The following is a 6,139-nucleotide window of genomic DNA, read 5'->3' as shown; positions in this document are numbered from 1 at the left end:
CAAGAATCATTTCACAAGCTCGAGGGATGATACTCTTCTTCCAATAATGCTACCAAACACACCAAGAATTCTTAGAGAAGAAAAATGAGGCAAGGTTTTTGCGTTTTTGCAGGAACGCTTCCGGAGGGACTGAAGTTCGGTTGAAGGAAGCCCTAACCCCATAAGTTCATATCAGGATTTAGATGGTATAATTTTAAAATTAATAAACTTTTAATAAATATAAATTAAATCTTATGGGTAAAATAGTAAGTTAGGCTTTAGATGTTATAATTTTAAACTTAATAAACCTTTAATAAATATAAATTAAATCTTATGGGTAAAATAGTTTTTTTCTTTTTTCTTTTTTCTTTTTTTTAATTTATAAGGACTAAAGACACAATAAAATTACTTAAAAAATATCATATCTACAATTATATAAATGTTTGGACCTTACCAACAAAAATGACAAACTATATGTACTACTTTTGCAATTTTCTCTATGTTTTATGTCTTTAGGGTTGATTGACGGAGACTCCTATATAGTTATTTTAGTACCACGCAGTACACCGTTTTCCTTTAAAAGATAGATGAATGCAACGAATCTGAGCCATCCAACTTGTGGCAGCCCTCCACTCATTTCGTTATGATTTTATTTTCTTTCCTTAGTCTATCATATTTCTTAATACCCAGATCTGTTTTGCATTCACCAACTCATTAGACAGTTACAAAGTCAAATTTTCGTAATCTTTTACAGGAAATTAGACCTGGTTTTCTGAATTTGTTTGCTTTTAAGTTCAAATTAACTCTTATTTGATTCGATTTGTTGGAAAGCATCTGGATTTCATTGAATTTGATTTCCTGTAAAAAGCAACAAATCTCAGATCTGAGTTCGATGACTTCTCTTGCTAATAAGAGTTCTGGTTTTATTCCGTATGTGGTAAATGGGTGCAGATTTGACCTTTTTGTTTTAGATGTAGACATGCACATCCTTGCTGTAAATATATATATCTCGATGTGTTCTTGAGTTTCAGAATTACAGATATCCGTATATTTCAAGAATTTTTAAGAATTTGTCAAACTGGATAGGTTCTCTTGAAATGCGTTATGAAGAATACAAAATAAAATACATAATCCAAAGGTAATTTGTTTATTTTGATCTATATATCCTATAGTTTTACTTTTAAGTTTTTGGAATTTTTTGATTTGCTTTTGATGTTTACCATTGCTTTGATTTGTATATAACCGTGTTGTTAAATGTGTAGGGCATGAATCAAAGTGTATCAAGGAAATTAAAATGTCAAGTGGTTACGAAGACGAAGAATGTAAAGATTTATGGCCAATTAATTTGAATCAAAGTGTATCAAAGAAATTATTGAAAGAGTCTTGACCAGAAGTAAGAAAGAAATGTAATTTTTTTTAACTATAGAAAAAGCTAATTATCTATAGGTTGGATTTTTTGTTGGATTTGTTTTATTTTACAAATTGTGTATTCCTCTACTTCTAAATCATTTTGAATTATGTTATGTTTATATTATATAGTTATTATAGATTGTGTTGTTACGAGACATAGTTTTTAGCTACGATGCATGGAAACGCCCTACTAGGAGCCGCTCCCGTATCTGAAACACCCAGGAAACGGAAACGCCAGTGAAACGCCCGGGAAACGTTTCCGGCAAGTATCGGCAATCCCAGAAACGTTTCTCGCAAGTTTCGCTCACGTTTCCTTTTTTTTTTCTTTTGCATGACAGCATGGGCTTTTAATACGCATTGATAGAGTAATGGTCTTAGTCTTATATCGGTTGCTATTAGTTATTACCCTACAATTAGTCGATTAGAAGTTTACAAGGGTAATTGCTTCACCGATCGCTGCTACATACTGTTTTCTTTGCTTATCGATTTTTATAGTTTTACTGCCTCTTGTGTCGTCGATCAAGAAGACAAGAACAGGAAAAAATAAATTCTAAACTCATTCAAACATTCACCACATATTTTGGAATTTACTGAGCTCCATAGAAAACATTGGCATGTCCAGGTGAAGGGGCGATATTCCCTCCTTGCCGAACTCAACATCAGCCTCCACCTTATATATGCTTATGCTTAGCTCAACCACTTCCCACTCCCTTCTATCAGTAAAGGGTCAAACATTAAATAAAACTTGTTAATAAGGATTTTATTAGCAAAATATTTTTTTATGTACTAAAGTTATGATTGGCACGGTATATTTTTTTTGAGATTTTTTTAGGTTGTAGTGTTTAGCAGACTAAAAAGTAGCTTTTAAGTTAGTTTATAAGATATCATTAAAAAATTTCAAACTATTGTATCAACGAGCTTAAAAAGTTTTTTTTTTTTCCAAATATATTCTTATTTAATAATAACTAGGGAAGAACCCCGCTTTGTGGGTTGGACGGCAACTTACAACCGTGAAATACCCATGAATACATAAAGAAAAAAATACCCATTTATGTGTCATTGCTCGTTGCTCCAACTGATTGCTTGAGTAGGTTTCAAAAGCCTTAAATGAAATATAGTAAAAAATGAAGAAAACAATTATAGATTCATATTCATAATTCGTAAAAAAGACATTCACACCTCTTTCAAAAAAAAAAAAAAAAGATATTCACACAGAAAGAACATTCACACTGTTAAATAGTCAATTGGGAGCAAAACTTAAGATCCAATAGTGCTTCTAAGCTTATACTTGAATTAGAAGCTCGGAATGTACTGAACAATTTTTAAAACGTAGAGGCCCAAAAAATGCAATGATTTCAAGACATGCAAACAATGTAGAGGCCCATACAAATACAATCAAAAATTCAAAAGTCAAACTCATTACCCTCAAAAAAACTACTTCAAATTCAATTATTTTAGACCAAAACCAAAACACTCGAATTTATTCCATTCCATTCCTACTCTGATTCTGATTCCGCACTCTGAAGCCATTCCACAAACGGCTTCGCATTCCTCCAAATAACAGAATCCTTGTTTCCACCTTTCAACCCCTTTTCTTATACCACTTGACCACATACTCCTCCTCCACCACATCCGACAACATAATGATAAATTTGACAATTTGATTTATAATCAATACCTTCAGATTCTGATTCCTTTTCTTTATTTCCAACAGAGTCAGATAGATGATTCCATCATAACTGTTGCATGCGTAATCATGAACTGATTCAAGAATTTGCCTATGTTGGTATTCTGACTATATTAATTTAGACATAAATAATAGAAAATATGCTAATATATCCTAGAACTTTTAATGATAAATACCTTCCCAACTAAAACATAATGGCCATTATCAGATTCAGATTCTTTTTTACCTTTTCTCTTTGGGGATCTTAAGCTTTTTTTTTTTTTTTTTTTTTTTTTTTTTTCAATTGCATCACTCTCTGTTTCAGTGTCAGAAGCTGAGTCGTAATCCTCTGAGGAATCCTGCCTTTTTGAGTTGATGAAGTTAGTATTGTGAATAACCACCTTGACTGATTTCATTTTTCCTGTATTGAAAACATTAAAGAAGAACGGATTTAAACCCTAATTGTACACAAACATTAAGGAAGAAGAATAGATGATTTTTATTTTTTTTACCTGGGCTTGTGTTTCCTTTAGGGAAGGGGCGTCGCAGGTACATAGCAGTTCACAACAGCAAAAGAGAAAAAAAGGTTTTCAGTGATAATGATTTGGATAGAGCAGGGGTGCAACGGCGTTGAGCAGAGAAGATGGGGGAAGGGGTGCAACGATGGTGAGTAAATTCTTTGTCTTCAACCTCATAATAAACCCAAATCGGTGGTAAGGGAGCAGGTAGAGGATCGAAAGCAGAAAACGAATCACTATGGTGAGTAAAATCTTTGTCTTCTTCTCCTCAGGAGTCTGTTTCCAATTCCGGCATCGACATGGCCACTCTGACCCACCACCACCGTCGATCAACATGAACACCATAGTCGGCGCTGCCTCAATACCGACATAATAAAAAAGGAGTTAATGAAGAATGAAGCAAAAGAAGGTGATGAGGCATCGGTACCGTGTAGGTCAGTGTAAAAAAGAGCTTAAGTAACCCTAGATTCATACGAACACGTTAATTAAAAAGAAGAATATGGAAGAAATGAAACCTGGAAGGAAATTACATGGATGGGGCCACATATCTGTGATGAGCGGACTTGTGATGAATGGAAAAGATGGAACAGGGGTTCCGTGAGGTGGAGAAGATGGTGGTCGTGGTGGCCGATGGCGTATAGGGTGGCGATGGTCGTCAGCGGTGGCGTATAAATTGATGGTGGTGGTGAGTTGCATCATAGAAGGAGGCGGTGGAACGCATATTCGAGCAATAGCAGAGGGTTTTGGAGAGGCAATGGGAAGCATCTCAACGGAGGCGATGAAGTGAAAAGAGAAGGAAAACCGGGGCTAAGGCCCCGTTCGATATAGATGCTGAGAAATGCAAATGCTGACAGGGAAATGTTGTCTGGTAAGAAATCCTGACTGAGTAAGGAATCTGCTTTGATTGTATATCCGACTGAATGTGCTGAGTGATGAAAAATGATCATTTTACCATGCTGTTATATATAGTGATGGATTAAGTTGCTGAATAATTATAAAGACATATATATTGTCATACAAAATGTAAATTACACACAAATAAAAAATGTCATACAAAATGTAAATTAAACATAAATCATTTAATATCCAAATAAAAACAATTTTAAACATAAAACAATTTTGTAATTTACCAAAAAACACAAAACAAAAAACAAAGTCAAACATTGCTAACGTATATCCAAAGAATTTCAACATTGTACCAATGAAATCAACATCATCCTAAATAATAATAGCACAATTAAGGTCAACATTGCTAACATATATCCAAAGAATTTCATAATTTACCAAAAATCACAAAACAAGGTAAAATATATATCCAAACAATAGACCTTAATGTTGATTCCATAAAACCATAAACTATTCATGTTGCTTCCATAAAACCACAAACTCAATGTAAGTTGCTTCTTTATATTATAAAACCACAAACTCACTGTAACTACTACTGTAAATAAAGGCCCATTCCATGGAGGGAATGGTCAAGCAATTTGACTTTGTCCATTCTTATTTGCTACTTCAAAGATATTATGTATTCAAATCATATAGGCCAGCCACTGCCATGTAGCAGAAAAACAAGCTGATCGTTAATATGAAGTGGCTACAATGTGCATTTATTTTGAAATTTTCTTTTCTAAGTACCAAGAATTGACCATATATCCAAATTCAAAATGAATCAAACTGTTAATAATCAATTAAGCCATTGACTGCCTAGAGCCTTTTCCTTACACGACAGCAAAAAAATTGCTCAATTTGATCAAGAAAAAACGTAATGAAATTTCATAACCAAAAACAGAAAGTGAATTGAAAATTTCATAACCAAAAACAAAAAAATTGCTCAATTCGATTCAGATTTTATAGATTATTCAAACATATTTTCTGATCTCAAAAACTATTAACATAAAAAGGAGAAGATTCTTACCCGTTTTTGATAAATTGTAGCAGTTGAATGACAGGGAAAGCGAGAAGCTGCTCGGAGATGGCGAGCTCTCTTTGGCGGGCTAGATGGTGGCGAGATGGCGGCGACCGGTGAGATGCAGGCGGCGATCGGTGAGATGACGAGGAGCTGTTAATGGAGGAGGCGGCGTTTTTTGTGTGGGCACTTTTTTTTAGGTCACGATGGTAACCAGGGAAGAAAGAATACAAAGGTAGGAGACGTCTTTATTCCAGTCAGCATATGTTACAAGGCTGACCCAGAAAGAAATTTGAGCCAGACATCTTACTGAGAAAGCAGATCATCAAACAGCTATGGTCTAACCGAGTCAGCCCAATTTGCTGACTCAGACCCGGTCAGATGGGTATCAAACAGGCCCTAAGAGTCGGTGAAATCAGTTGAGTCAACAGAAAAACCGAGGAACTCCCAACACGTAGACGGCATATGTGGACTTGACACCACGTGTAATCCACTATTTCCAAAAAGTCAAACAAAAATAAAATTAATAAAAAGTAGACCAGGAAAAAGAAAAGGGAAAAGAAAAAAAATTTCCAACCAATGATAGAGAAGAACTGTTCACCTGGTAGTTGTAAATTAATATATATATATATATATATATATATATATATATATATATAT

At 34.3% G+C, this 6,139-nt stretch overlaps 2 long non-coding RNA genes across 4 annotated transcripts; one reads left to right on the top strand and one right to left on the bottom strand.

Annotated features, from left to right (window-relative positions):
* Positions 1–542: 542 nt before the first annotated feature.
* Positions 543–1,544, top strand: LOC145133319 (uncharacterized). The gene is made up of 2 exons (XR_013718532.1): positions 543–1,117; positions 1,242–1,544. It is a non-coding gene; the product is annotated as an uncharacterized LOC145133319 (long non-coding RNA).
* A 1,089-nt stretch (positions 1,545–2,633) lies between these two features.
* Positions 2,634–4,358, bottom strand: LOC145128505 (uncharacterized). Of its 3 annotated transcripts, none has more exons than XR_013716946.1 (3): positions 3,568–4,358; positions 3,303–3,476; positions 2,634–3,128 (listed from the first exon to the last, which is right to left on the bottom strand). It is a non-coding gene; the product is annotated as an uncharacterized LOC145128505 (long non-coding RNA). The 3 variants fall into 3 exon arrangements; XR_013716945.1 differs by having other exon boundaries at positions 2,634–3,476; positions 3,568–3,926; positions 4,089–4,352; XR_013716944.1 differs by having other exon boundaries at positions 2,634–3,476; positions 3,568–4,354.
* Between the last annotated feature and the right edge of the window lie 1,781 nt (positions 4,359–6,139).

This window comes from Lactuca virosa, chromosome 8, assembly GCF_052849685.1.
Source record: "Lactuca virosa cultivar CGN04683 chromosome 8, Lactuca_virosa_CGN04683_v6, whole genome shotgun sequence".
Lineage (NCBI taxonomy): Eukaryota > Viridiplantae > Streptophyta > Magnoliopsida > Asterales > Asteraceae > Lactuca > Lactuca virosa.
This window is presented reverse-complemented; position numbering and strand designations above follow the sequence as displayed.